The sequence below is a fragment of the Aegilops tauschii genome, chromosome 7 (genome assembly GCF_002575655.3).
Source record: "Aegilops tauschii subsp. strangulata cultivar AL8/78 chromosome 7, Aet v6.0, whole genome shotgun sequence".
Taxonomy (NCBI): Eukaryota; Viridiplantae; Streptophyta; class Magnoliopsida; order Poales; family Poaceae; genus Aegilops; species Aegilops tauschii.
Genome location: NC_053041.3, coordinates 329,777,893 through 329,792,371, shown reverse-complemented (window position 1 = coordinate 329,792,371; position 14,479 = coordinate 329,777,893).

Here is a 14,479-nt window from a genome sequence, read left to right as displayed (position 1 = left end):
TGTGCTCTTCTTCACCCTTGCAGTAAATGAGGATGTCATCGATGAAGACTACCACGAATTTGTCGAGGAAGTCCATGAATACTTTGTTCATCATATGCATGAAGAAAGCAGGGGCATTGGTGAGACCAAAGGACATCACGGTATATTCATAAAGACTGTACCGAGTAGTGAATGCGGTCTTAGGAATATCCTCCTTTTTAATCTTGAGCTGATGATATCCGGTCCGTAAATCGATCTTAGAGAATACTTTAGCCCCACTGAGCTGATCAAACAGATCATCAATCCTTGGCAGCGGATATTTATTTTTGATGGTGACCTCATTCAGCTGGCGGTAATCTATGCACATTCGGAGACTGTCATCCTTTTTGTCCACGAAAATAGCAGGTGATCCCCATGGTGAAGAGCTGGGACGAATATATCCTTTCTGATGCAGTTCATCAAGCTGTTTCTTCAGCTCCACTAATTCTGATGAGGGCATCCGGTAGTACTTTTTGTATAATGGTGCAGTTCCGGGCACAAGATCTATTGCAAACTCCAGCTCCCGATCTGGTGGCATGCCTGGCAGTTCTTCTGGAAATACATCAGGGTACTCGCTGACCACAGGAATTAATTCCAACTCAGCCACAACGGTGAAAACCAATTCTTGCTTGGGTATATTCTTGCGAGCATAGAATTTGGTAGTCTGCCCATTCAAACTAGTCAAAGTGACTTCTCGTGTTGCGCAGTTTATGCAAACTTGATATTGGGTCAACCAATTCATACCCAATATAATATCCAACTTCCCAGACTCAATGATTATCAAAGAGGTTGGAAAGTAGACTCCGTTGATATTGATTTCCAGATCACGGCAGACCAGATTGCTCTTGATTAAAGATCCCGGGGTTTGTACCAGCATATTTTTGCCCAAAAGCGTACAAGGAAATTTGTTTTGGGCTGCAAAACTCCGAGAAATAAAAGAATGGGAAGCCCCAGAGTCAAATAAAATTACGATAGGTATGTCATTAACAGAAAACATGCCAATGATGACTTCTGGGTTCTCTTGGGCTTCATCGGCTGAGATATGATGCACGTGCCCAGTGAAGTTTTGCTGGGTTGGGCATGACTCCATAAAGTTGACTTGTGGCCTTATTAGGGCATTCACCTTGTTGTTCTTGGGGCACTGTCTGGCATAATGTCCGTTCTGCCCACAACTGAAGCAAGAATTATTGCGCTGACGCTCTCCTCATGCATTGGGTTGGTCACGACATTCTTGACTTGAGTGGTGGTCTTGTTAACATTCTGTTGCCAATTTGGCTTGTATTTCACCTGAGTCTACTGCCAGGTACGAGCCTTTTGCACTGGTTGCCCATCCTTCTTTGGCTCAAACTTACGCTTGTTGTCGTTGTTAACATGCCTATTATCTAATATAAGCTTGTGCTCCCGTTCAGCAATGAAAGCCTTGTTCACCAGAGTTTGGAAATCTGGGAAATCAAGCATACTGGGAGTACACCGGAGTTGCGGATTTAAGCCTCCAAGAAATCTGTCAATCTTCCTTTCTTCGGTGGCCATGTCATCAAGAGAGTAACGGGCCAGATGATTGAATTTTTGCAAATATTCTCCCACAGACTGATTTCCTTGGACGAGTGTGAGAAATTCATGCTGCTTAGTCTTCATAACTCCAGTAGGGATATGATATTTCTGGAACTGATCCTTAAACTTTTCCCAGGTGATCTCTTCATCAACAGGCCACATGGCTTTTGCATTTTCCCACAATATGGCAGCTGCGCCTTCAAGGTAATGAGTTGCAAATGGAGCTTTATCATTTTCTTCAGTACGAGCAATCTCAAGCTTTTTCTCAATGGTACGCAACCAATTGTCTGCATCCAATGGGTCAACAATCTGACTGAAACAGGGTGGCTTGGTCCTTTGGAAATCTGACAGCTTTGAGTGATGACCGTTCTGATTTCCATTATGTCCAACCATAGCTTGCACACTTCTTAATATTTTGATCAGATCATTGTTCCTTCTTTCCTCAAACATACGCAGAATTTGCTCGGTGGAGGGCGGATTTGGCGGTGGAGGCGGTGGCGGAACGTACAGCTCGGGAGAATGTCCTGCCTGTCGTGCGGAACGACGAACAGGATTTCCCTCACGAACGTTGCTACTGCTGCCTCCCCGCGTCATCCTATTGTGGATTTTTTCCAAGACAACACAATCGAGATGAGAAACATCCAAGAATAAATTTGGGGAAAAGCCAGCAACAAATCCCGGAAGAAAACAAAAGAGCGAAGAAAATACGACGAATAAAGTGCCAACATAATTATACATAGACTCATACATGAAAGATAAACAACACGCCAGGTTCCACTACTCTCATACATGCAACGAAACATCATGACTCGTACGACTACATCCGTACATCATTCGGACGACTGCGAATACTCAAAGATACTACTGCTCTGCTGGTGCTGCGGTGTCCTCCCCTGAAGCGGTCTCGGATCCTGAACTGACGAGGTTAACGGAAACCTCCGGGTTAAAGGTAACACGACGGCGCTGCCTCGAGGGCTCTCCCTCAGGGGCAGGGGTAGGATGAAGCATCGGGGCTACAGGAGTAGCGAGAAGTGAAACCCACTCAGCAGGAGTACTGAGAGGATTCACGGCCGAGACGCCCGTGCTACTCGGAGGAGTAACCGGTGAAATAGGGGAACTAGAACTGGCTGGAATATAAGGGGTAAATCCCAGAGAAGATGGAGTAGTGGCAGATCTAGTAGTGACTAAAGCAGCGGCTAAAGCAGTACGGCCACGAGTCAGCTCTCGAGCCAGCTCGTGGATCATAAGATAGCTAGCAGTGACATAACGAGCAAGGTGGCTAGCAACACTATCAGACTCCGGATCAATGATAGGGAAACGGACACGACCATTGTCGTGCAGAGAAGGGTAGTAATAGAAACCTGGGTGGTTCTGCATTCGGACCTCGTTGTAGCGAAGCTCGTCAAGGACCTCGAATGCAGCAAACTGGACAGCCGGAGAAGCGGTGGAGGCGTAGCCGCTCCGAGAAGTACGAGTGTAAGAGCTGGATCGGAACTAGTGCGTAGAGTGACCACTGCGTGATACTCATACGCTGAATCAGCTAGACGCTCCTGGTACACATGATAGACTGGGTCGTCACCGAGAGGGTACAGCCGATGCCACACGTTGCGAAGGAGGTGCGGTGATGTGTACGGCATTAGCTGCAACTGGCACGGATACGGCACCGGAGCCATCTACACTCACAACCATTAGCAGGTTAGCATAAAAATATAAACCAAATGCATGCAATGCAACAACCAGCTACAATTGCTACCGGCACTCAACTTAAACTCATATCTATTGTCCAGTTAACACGTCGTAGTCTAGCGTGGCCTACAGTCAGCGCGGCTCTGATACCAAGTGTTGTGGCACCCCGGCTCAGAGCGACCGGTTTACCATGCATTGCCAGCCCAGAGACCATGTCTTGTAGCAACACACAACATCTTGGTACAGAAGGCAACCGCTTTATTGATGCTAGCGGATCAGAGTTTATATTACAACAGATGTCGAGGCCAAGCAGCACGCCCGGTGTGGCTGAACAATATGTACATTATTTAGTGAACATAAAGGGGCCTCGATTATAACAACTACGCGGCAGCGGAACAATGTCGTAGCGGAAACTCCATATCACAGGGACACCGATGTAGACACGATCTAGACTCGAGCAGCGCTCCTCTCCAATGAGACTTTCCTGAAATCTTGCATGACACGCCAGGTCAGTACATTGAATGTACTTGCAAGCTCACAACATGCATAATCATAATGGGAAACAATATCATGATAATTAACCAATTAATTATAATGCAACACTATATGTCCAACATGTTGTGATCATGCTCGAACGTCCCTCGGGACGGACTTACCAACCGTGATCATTCTCGGATCACAACCAAACCACCATCGTGGTCTTGACAAGAGTAACTCGTGATCCTTACGGCGATCACAACCACGACCAATATTTTGTCCCGAACATCTCGATGGCCTTTCAGCTATCATCAACAGTGCAAAGTTCATAGCTTAGTGTGCAAATTTTATTAAACGTTGACTCATGGTGGGACCTACTACGAGGTGTCCGTGACCGTGGACTCGGCTATCGATAGATTATACACTCTGCAGAGGTAGCACACTGTACCCACACCACAGAACCCATGGCCTCGCACTCCCATTCGGGTGGACCAACGGCATTCCGACAAAACCCTTCCATTGCCATGACACTCTCCCGACCACTCTGACCCAATCCCCAACGGACTAGTCCTGGGTGGCCCCGTGTCTACCAAAGACACAACAACCACCGTCGTGGCCAAAACGATCCCACTCGGAGACCCAGTACCATAATCTCAACAACGGGCACACAAGGTTATGCCTGCTTACCGGGCTAGGGTAAGCATGCCATAACCTTCCCTAGTTGGAGGCACCGACCAGAGGCAATGTCAATGGACCGAATCAAGGCCTTCCCACAAAGGCAAATGTGGTTGCACTGGGAAAAACTCGATTCAGCGGCACCATGACCCAGTCAACTATATATTCAAGTTGAGTTATATTCAGGTTCAACTTAAAATGAAAATGACCGGTGTCATAGCATGCCATGAAATGCAAAACTACACATGCATCACATATTAACGAAAATGACTGATGTCAATCATATTCACACTAAGCATAAACATCAACAACTTATATTACTTTCCTGGTCAGAGTAGCTCACACTTTAACCAAAATATTTTGCAGCAAGTTTTATTATTTTCTCATGCCAGAAAGTAACTCCGATTAATTTCTCACATGCATAGCAAAGATTATACCACAAACAAATCCTAATTTCTTTACCAACCAGGTTAGGTTCAAACATTCTGTAAGTCAAGCAACATGGCTAAACAAGTACTTAACAGAATATTTTCTAGCAAATTTTTTTATTTTATTTACGCAAGAACATAACTTTAAGTAATTACTAACACGCATAACAAAATTATTTGTATCATCACCACAAATAGATCTTAGCTTTGCTTTACCAACTAAGCTAGTTTCAACATACTGTAAATCAAGCAAAATAACTAACAAACACTTAACAGAATATAAATAACAGAATAGTTATTTAAATGCATGGATTAATCATTTCATTCAAGTAAGAAAATCATAAATATTGAAATGACACCATGAAAATGTTGCTGTGGCTTGCCTTAGTGCAGATGAGATTTACAAGCCTTCTGGTGATCCTCAAGACAAGCCTCACCCTCTGAAAATAATTTTAAGCACAAAAAGAAAATATCAAGAACACTTCTGAAAATCACCAGAAATTCTAAACAGCTCAGAAAAATCTCATCTTTGGTGAGCTGCTAGTTTTCTATGCAAAGAACAAAATGCAAAAAGAATCAATTCATTTGGACTTATGGTTGAACAGTTATGGCTGTTGGAAGCGTTCTGTAAATTCAAATGAATTTGAATAAAAATAAAAAAACTGGGGGGTGACGTCGAAGGCGTAAAGCCTAGGGGCGCCACCACTCATACCGCTTCGCGCGCGTACAGAGTGGCTGACTAGCGGGCCCCGCTAGTCAGGTGAGGAGGAGGGGGGAAGGAAACAGAGGGAGTCGCGGCTTCGCCGAGTTCTCACCGGCGACGAGGGCTCCTTGGCCAAAACAAGAGGGAGGGATGGAGAGAGGGGACGGAGGCGCACCTGCCCGTACCCGTAGCGTAGCTAGGGGTGGTCGGATGGCGTCGGAATCGACCTCGCAAGCGGAGGCAGAACACGGTGGTCACCGGAGATGAGGAAGACGGCGAGCAGAGGCAACTCCAGGGGCTCCAGGGGGACGGGATGGCTTCACCGGAGAGGGGCGGAGGCCCTGGAAGGGTCGCCCTGGCCTGGGAGGGGCTAGAGCTACCGCGGCGACCAGAGGGGATCACCGGCGAGCTCGAGCTCGAGGACGGCGGCCCGCGGCCTGCCCGGCCAGGGTACGGTTTCCTACGTGCTTGTGGGGTGTGTGGGAGTGGTGGATGGTGCTCGACGAGGCTGTGGGCGGCTCCATTTATAGGCGAGCGGAGAGGGGGGGTTCGAGCTCTGCCGGTGGACACCTATCCACGCGCCCGGTGACGAGCGGCGTCAGTGAGAGGGGGAGAAGGCGACGCAGCTCACGCGGCGACTGTTGGCGAACGGGGACGAGCACAGGAACGAGGAGAAGGCGACGAGCACAGTGCACACCGCACTGTTGGGTTGGCCGGACCGTGCCCGTGCTCGCTGCGCGAGCTCCGGCATCGGCGAGCACCAGGGGGGAGTTAATGGCGTTGAGACGAGGATGGTGGCGAAGTTTGGCACGCTCGGGCAGACGGGGGAAGCGAGCACGCGCGAACAGAGCGCTCGGCGGCACTCAGAGCGCGTCGACACGTAGGCATGGCATGGTGGACATGCGTCGTCACCGCGCGAACTCCTCCCTCAGGCTAGCCTACGTCCAAAAATCATGTCTGGCATGTTGTTCGTGGTGGTTTTGAAGTTTACCACGCTTTGGTTTGGATCCAGGTGCAGTAGAGAAGTTTTTACATGCCAAGTAAGTTTCTGGTCAGTAACTTTGAGATGTTATTGAGGTCAAACAGCTGGGAGTTGGGGGCTGTGCTTTGGAGGTTAGCCATGATCTACTAAGGTGAAAATGCACAAGAAAACCCAGGCACAAAGGAGCAAGTAAAATGGTAGTTGCTGTAGAAACCACCATTTCTGTCCAGAACAGAATATATTTTCTGTAGCAAAAATATTCCAAAAAGTGAAGAAATATTTTTGCTCAGGAAGGTGCCCTAGGTTTCAAAGAATATTTGTGAATTATCTCAGATTTTTCTGGGCCATAAAAATTGGGGTTGCTTTGGAGCATATTGATCTAGCTAGGGTTTTTGGGAGAAAAATGAATATTTTTCATTTAAGAAAAATATTCCAAAGATTATTCTGGGGTGGATCAGAAGGGGAATGATGATTGGGGAGCAAAATGAAGCACTTGGGTGAAAGCCAAGGGTACCCAAGTGTTTAAGTCCATATGAAAAGATTCAAAAACTCCAAATTTTAAATTGACTCCAAATGAAAATCAAGCAAATGAGAGAGGGCAAAAACCAGGCTGTAACAAAGAGCCTTTCTAAATGTTGAAATTGAGGAGGAAGTATATGTTGAACAACCACCAAGCTTTGTTAATCCCAAGAAACCTAATCATGTTTACAAACTTCACAAAGCTCTTTATGGTCTTAAACAAGCTCCTAGAGCTTGGTATAAATGCTTGACTAAGTTTCTTATTGAATAAGGCTTTGAAATTGGGAAAATTGGTTCTACTCTTTTTACTAAAAGGGTTAAGGGAGAACTATTTGTGTGCCAAATATGTGTGGATAATATCATACTCGGTTCTACTAACCCCCATTTTAGTGAAAAGTATGGAAGGCTAATGTCGGACAAGTTTGAGATGTCTGATGAGTGAGCTCAAAATTTTCCTTGGTTTGCAAATCGAGAAACTAAAGAAGGTAAATTTGTCTCACAAACAAAGTATACCAAGGATCTTTTCAAGAAGTTCAACATGCAAGAAAGCAAAGGTATGAACACCCATGCCTACTAGTGGACATCTTGACTTGACTAAGGATGGCAATCCGGTTGACCAAAATGTTTACTGCTCTATGATTGGTTCATTATTATATCTATGTGCCTCCCATCCCGATATTATGCTATGTGTGTGCATGTGTGCATGATATCAAGAGGCTCCTAAAGAATGTCATCTTAAGGCCGTGAAAAGGATAGTGAGATATTTAATTCATACACCAAACTTTGGCATTAGGTATCCTAAGAGGTCATATTTTGATCTTGTTGGCTATTCCGACTCGGACTTTGCCGGTGATAATGTAGTTAGGAAGTTCACTTCGGGTACATGTAAATTTCTTGGTAGATCCCTTGTCTCTTGGTCCTCCAAGAAACAAAACTCGGTATCCTTATCCACCACCGAAGTAGAATACATTACCGTCGGATCATGTTATGCTCAATTAATTTGGATGCCCAAACTCTTAAAGATTGTGGGATACATGTGAAACATGTTCCATTGCTTTGTGACAATGAGAGTGCTATTAAGATTGCTCACAATCTCGTACAACATTCAGGAACTAAGCATATTGAAGTTCGTCATCATTTCATTCATGATCATGTTGCTAAAGGAGAAAACAATCTTAAGCATGTTTACCGACAAGCAATTGGCGGATATATTCACTAAACCACTTGATGAAAACATATTTTGCAGTTTGAGAGGTGAACTGAATCTCATTGATGCCTCAAACTTGGAATAGAGATTCCATTTGAATACATGCAAGGCATGAGCCTATGTGACTAATCCTTGATATTCGTCTTATGATGATGATCACTTATCTTGGATACTTTTGCACCCTCGTATGTTATCTAACCCTTGCAGGTACTTGGATGAGCCTCAATCTATGATATTCCAAATCACTCACATCTTGAGCAATCTCTACATCACCAAGTATCTATGTTTTTGTTGTTGAAATCAATGAACTCACTCAACATATCTTTTGACTATTTCAATATATCAAATTTCATGATTGTTAATTTGGATACATGGGTGTTATTCCTTGCAAGACTAACCCATGTCAGAAGATGAACTTCAACTCCAAAGGATGCTTGCAACTATTGATGGACTACATCAACATTGGGCATCCAACACAAGTTCAACTATATGATCAATATCAACACCACAACCCAAGGTATGTCATTCCATCTTAGAGAAGCTTTACTCCAAGTCATGAGTTAAAGCAACTCAACAAGATGTGAATACATCAAAACACTTAAATGAAAAATGGCAAGCCCATTTTGAGCTTAAGCGATGAGTATGACCTACGATCAAGTGATCTCACTTGACTCCTAAGTCAATATACTCTAACATAGGTGACTTTGTCGCCGACCACCTCTAGATGAAGTTCTCTAGTGTTCTTTTGTATATTGTATTTCCATTCCATGTTTTCTTGCTACTGTGTTCCCCATCTAAACTTAAGAAAAACTTCATCTAGATCTCTTTCGATTTCTGTTTCATGTGTCTCTATACCTAAGTTTAATTCATTGCACATCTTTGTGAAAATTCCTTGAATATCTTTGTGAAATTTCATTTGCAAAGTGAGCTTAGTTCACAAAATTTTCCTCTGCATTGAACTCGGTTCCACCGATCCAAGCCCATCAGCCAGACTGAAACACAAGGTTTCCTTGTACACAATTCATCGGTACAACAAACACGGACTAACTCGGTCTCAGTGATGAGCACCTTCAGTGGCTCTGCTACCTTGGAGTCACAGATTGGCGCCACCGATTTCAATGCTGAGAAACTTTTCTGCCATCTCATATTGCCTATTTTCTTCAGCTACACTCAATGATTCGTTCCCTCTATCAGCATCTTAAGCTACATGGTGCTTTGAAGTATCTCTCAAGGAGCACACCTACTTGACTCATGTTCCTGAAGTTACCCTTAATGGAAATTGATGTCAAAGGGAGAGAGAGAACACCAAAGTCTATCAGCAGAAAGAGAGAGGACATCTAAGCTCTTCCAGAGATGCATGTTAATAAGAGGAGAGAAGCCCCATGTTTTAAGAGGGGAAAGACATGTTAGTCTTTATCTAGTTCTGCTCTGATCTTATCTCACCCTACCTTCTCCATTATCCAATATTAGATTCAGGGGGAGAAAGAGTATATGCTTAAGGGGAGAAAAATCCTTGGATCTTATTGCAAATTCTTAAATCTTTGGGGACATGTCTATATCTGAACAAAGTACTCACTCTGTGGTACTCATCTATTACATGTCATCCCAGTCTTCTTATTTTTGTGGATCTTGGAATCCTTTTTGTTTGGAGTGTTCTTGTGTTATCTAACCTTGATTTCTCAAGTTTACTCCTTCAAAAGTCAGCTCAAGAACCACAAGGTAAGTATATGCGTCACACTCACGTGCATGACGATCTCTTGCTTTTGCACATATTGTTTGTAAGAGGGATTCATAAACATGAAGGTACATCTTTCAACTATATTGTTTTCTCTAATGCATATAGCCAAGATACATGTAACTCATTGCCTACTCTGTCATGCTATGCATTCACATGTTCTTCTATCCTATCTTCACATGATTACATACATGTAGGGGGAGCTTATGCATGCTACATGTTATTCCAAATCTTTACTTACCACTCTTCCTATCATTTACATGAAGCTTTGATGTATGTTGTCATCAATTACTGAAAAGGGGGAGATTGAAAGCACAAGTGCTCACTTGGTGATTTTGGCAATTAATGTCAACATATATCTTGTTGGACTAATGGTTTTATCTAGCATGTTTCAGATAAGTTCAAAAATGGAGTGACAGGGACAAGAGGATATGGTAACCCTTCAAAATGCTAAGGACAAAGATTGGCAAAAGTTCAAGACTCTTCATCTTTATTTTAGTGATCCAAGATCACATTTTGTCCATAGGAAAGCTAATACTATTAAAAGGGGTTGTCGTGTTGCTTAATGATCCAATTGCTCAAGTGGTTAGTGATATTGCTCCAAAACCCTCATGGACTTTCTACATCCAAATATGCCCAAACCCTAAACTCAGACTCGGCCCCACCAATTCTTTCTATCTGGATCCACCGTGTTCATTTGATATAGCCACTGCCAGAAACCGTAATGATTTGGTCACGCCGATACGGATCTCGGTTTCACCAAGATGGCCTTGCCAATGATCTATTATCTATTGCATTCACTTTGGTTCCATCGAGTTTATGCAATCGGTCTCAACGAGTTGGCTTGACAGATTCTCTGGTGCTTATTTCTTCACTTCGGCCCCACCGAGTTGATGCAATCGGCGCCACCCAGATGATGTTTTCACAAAGCCTTAGAACATCGGTCCCACCGAGTTGTTCTAGTCGGTCCCACCGAGATTCCTAACGTTCACATTTTTGAACAGATCGGTCTCACTGTGTAATGGTTGGATTTTGTGTGCAGGCTTTATATACACCTCCACCCCTTCTCCATTAGAGAGAGAGCCATCATACCGTGCCTACACTTCCACCATTCATTTTTTGAGATAGAACCACCTACTCATGTGTTGAGATCAAGAGATTCCATTCCTACCATTTGAACCTTGATTTCTAGCCTTCCCTAAGTTCCTTTCCACTCAAATCCCTCTTCCACCATAGCCAAATCCGTGAGAGAGAGAGAGAGTTGGGTGTTGGGGAGAATATCATTTGAAGCACAAGAGCAAGGAGTTCATCATCAACACACCATCTATTACCTTTTGGAGAGTGGTGTCTGATAGATTGTTTAGGGGTCACTTGGGAGCCTCCGTCGTGATGTGGACTTGAACCAAGAAGATTGTAAGGGCAAGGAGATCACCTACTTCGTGAAGATCTACCCGAGCGAGGAAAGTCCTTCATGGGTGATGGCCATGGTGGGATAGACAAGGTTGCTTCTTCGTGGACCCTTCGTGGGTGGAGCCCTCCGTAGACTCACGCAACCATTACCCTTCGTGGGTTGAAGTCTCCATCAATGTGGACGTACGATAGCACCACCTATCGGAACCATGCAAAAAATTCTCCATGCCTCCATTGTGTTTGCAAACTCCAATCCCATCCCTTTACTTTCCCGCAAATTGCATGCTTTACTTTTTCCGCTGCCTATACTCTTGTCATGCTTACTTGAAATGTATTGTGAGTGCTTTAACATGTGCTAAACTCAACATTAACTTGAAGAAATTAAAAACTACCACTTTTGCTTGTTAAGGGTCTAATCACCCTCCTCTAGACCCGTCTTCTCGATCCTTTGACCAGTGCTAGTTGATGTTTTTTGCTTTTTCTGAAAATCAGTACCAAATGGAGTCCAAACGCTACAAAACTTTTTGGTGATTTTTTCTGGACCTGAAGGGACCCTAGAAGGTTCGGGAGAAGACCTGAAGAGTCAGGAGGGAGTGACGAGCTCGGTAGCGCACCCCAGGGGGTAGGTGCGCCCCCAGGATTGTGGGCCCCTCATGGCACCTCTTGACCTAATTCCACCTCTATAAATTCCCAAATATTCCCGATACATCAGAGAGCCACCAAAATACTTTTTATTCTCTCGCAAGTTTCTGTTCTTCGAAGATCCCATCTGGAGGCCTTTCCGGTACTCTGCAATGGCCTCGAAATCAAACTTGCTTCCCTTCCGATGATGTGTGAGTAGTTTACCATAGACCTACGGGTCCATAGCTAGTAGCTAGATGGCTTCTTCTCTCTCTTTAATCTTCAATAGAATGTTCTCCTCGATTTCTTGGAGATCTATTCGATGTAGTCTTCTTTTGCGGCTTCTTTGTTGGGATCCGATGAATTGTGGGTTTATGATCAGATTATCCATGAATATTATTTGAGTCTTTTCTAAATTCTTATATGCATGATTATTATAGCTCTGTATTTCTCTCTGATCTATATGTTTAGTTTGGCCAACTAGATTGATTTATCTTGCAATGGGAGAGGTGCTTTATAATGGGTTCAATCTTGTGGTGCTCTATATCCTAGTGATAGAAAGGGACAAGACACATATGTGTATTGTTGCCATTAAGGGGAAAACGATGGGGTTTATTCATATTGGTTGGATTGACTTTGTCAACATCATGTGATCTTGCTTAAGGCGTTACTCCATTCTTTATGAACTTAATACTCTAGATGCATGCTGGATAGTGGTCAATGTGTGGAGTAATAATAGTAGATGCAGGCAGGAGTCGGTCTACTTGTCTCATACATGATGCCTATATACATGATCATTGCCTTGGATATCGTCATAACTATGTGCTTTTCAATCAATTGCCCAACAATAATTTGTTTACCCACCGTATGCTTTTTGTTCGAGAGAGAAGCCTCTAGTGAAAACAATGGCCCTCGGGTCTACCTTACCATATATTAAATCCAAACATACCTTTCTGCAATTTTTTTATTTTCTGTTCTTGTTTATCTATCTACCATTATCAGACTTGATCCTTGCAATTAACCGCCGAGGGGATTGACAACCCCCTTGATTGCGTTGGGTGCAAGCATTTGTTCTTTTGTGTGTAGGTGCTGTTCATGAGGTCTTGTGTGGTTCTCCTACTGGATTTATAACCTTGGTTTCATAACTGAGGGAAATACTTCTCTCTATTGTATTGCATCATCCTCTCCTCTTCGAGGAAATCCCAACATAACTCACAAGTAGCAGGAAGAATTTCTAGCGCCGTTGCCAGGGAGACATCACCAAAACCTATCAAGTACCATCGCATAAACTTTCATCTCCTTGCATTTACTTTCATTTGCCTTTTGCCTCTTGTTTTCATCTCCCCCACTTATAAAATGTTTTCACAAAAACACAAAAATATTTTTCGTTTGCCTTTTTTTTCTCGTTTGCTTGTTTGTTTGCTTGAAGCTTCTACCATGTTTGAATTTGAGAAAGTTATTGTTGAAGAATATAGCACTAGTGAGACACTTGAGGAAAAACTTGAATCTTGTGTTCTTAATCATGATCCTCTCGAAACTAAAGCTCCCACCGATTTGAAAACTAAAATCTATCATGTGGGTAGCGGGAATATTATTAGGAATAATATTATTTAGGAATTCTTTCGTTGCACGATAGCTATACCCGTAATTAGAGGATCGATTCTTGATAAAACAAATTGCTATGTGGATGCTATTGCTATGCTTGTGCTTAAGTTAGAAAGAATTTATTTGCATATTCATCCGTCCTTACAAAAGATATTCTATGAACTTCCCAACTTTCATGATCCCAAAATTACGAAGATTTCTACTATTATCCTCATGCGTGAATTTGGCTATTGATACTTGTGAGCTGCGTTGGGATTTCCTCGAAGAGGAGAGGATGATGTAGTACAGTAGAGATAAGTATTTCCCTCAGTTATGAAACCAAGGTTATCAATCCAGTAGGACAACCAAGCAACACTATGTAAACAGCACCTGCACACAAACAACACATACTTGCAACCCAACGCGTAGAGGGGTGATAATCCCCAAGTGCATGGAATCACCGTAGAAATTTCGGAAGATGGAAGTGATAAGTATGGGGTATCGAACCCATAAGGAGCTAAAGGTAAGATCAATATTCTCTCAAGTCATATCTGCCACTGATACAACTCTACGTACACCGAGTGTTTGGTTTCATCTAAAAACTAGAAATAAAACTATGTTGTGGGTATCAAGAGGATAGATTTGCATGATATCGGAGAGCTAAAATATAAAAATAGGTGATGTTAACACAAAGTTAGAATATATTACAATATATTACAAATAGCGAGTGTGGAAGAATGATGGATCGGTGTGCAGAATTGTCCTAGGCAATTGTTAACACGATCGGTAATCATTATTGCAATTTTCTATGAGGGAGAGGAAGAAGCTAACATACTTTCTCTACTTGGATCGTATGAACTTATGATTGGAACTCTAGAAAGCA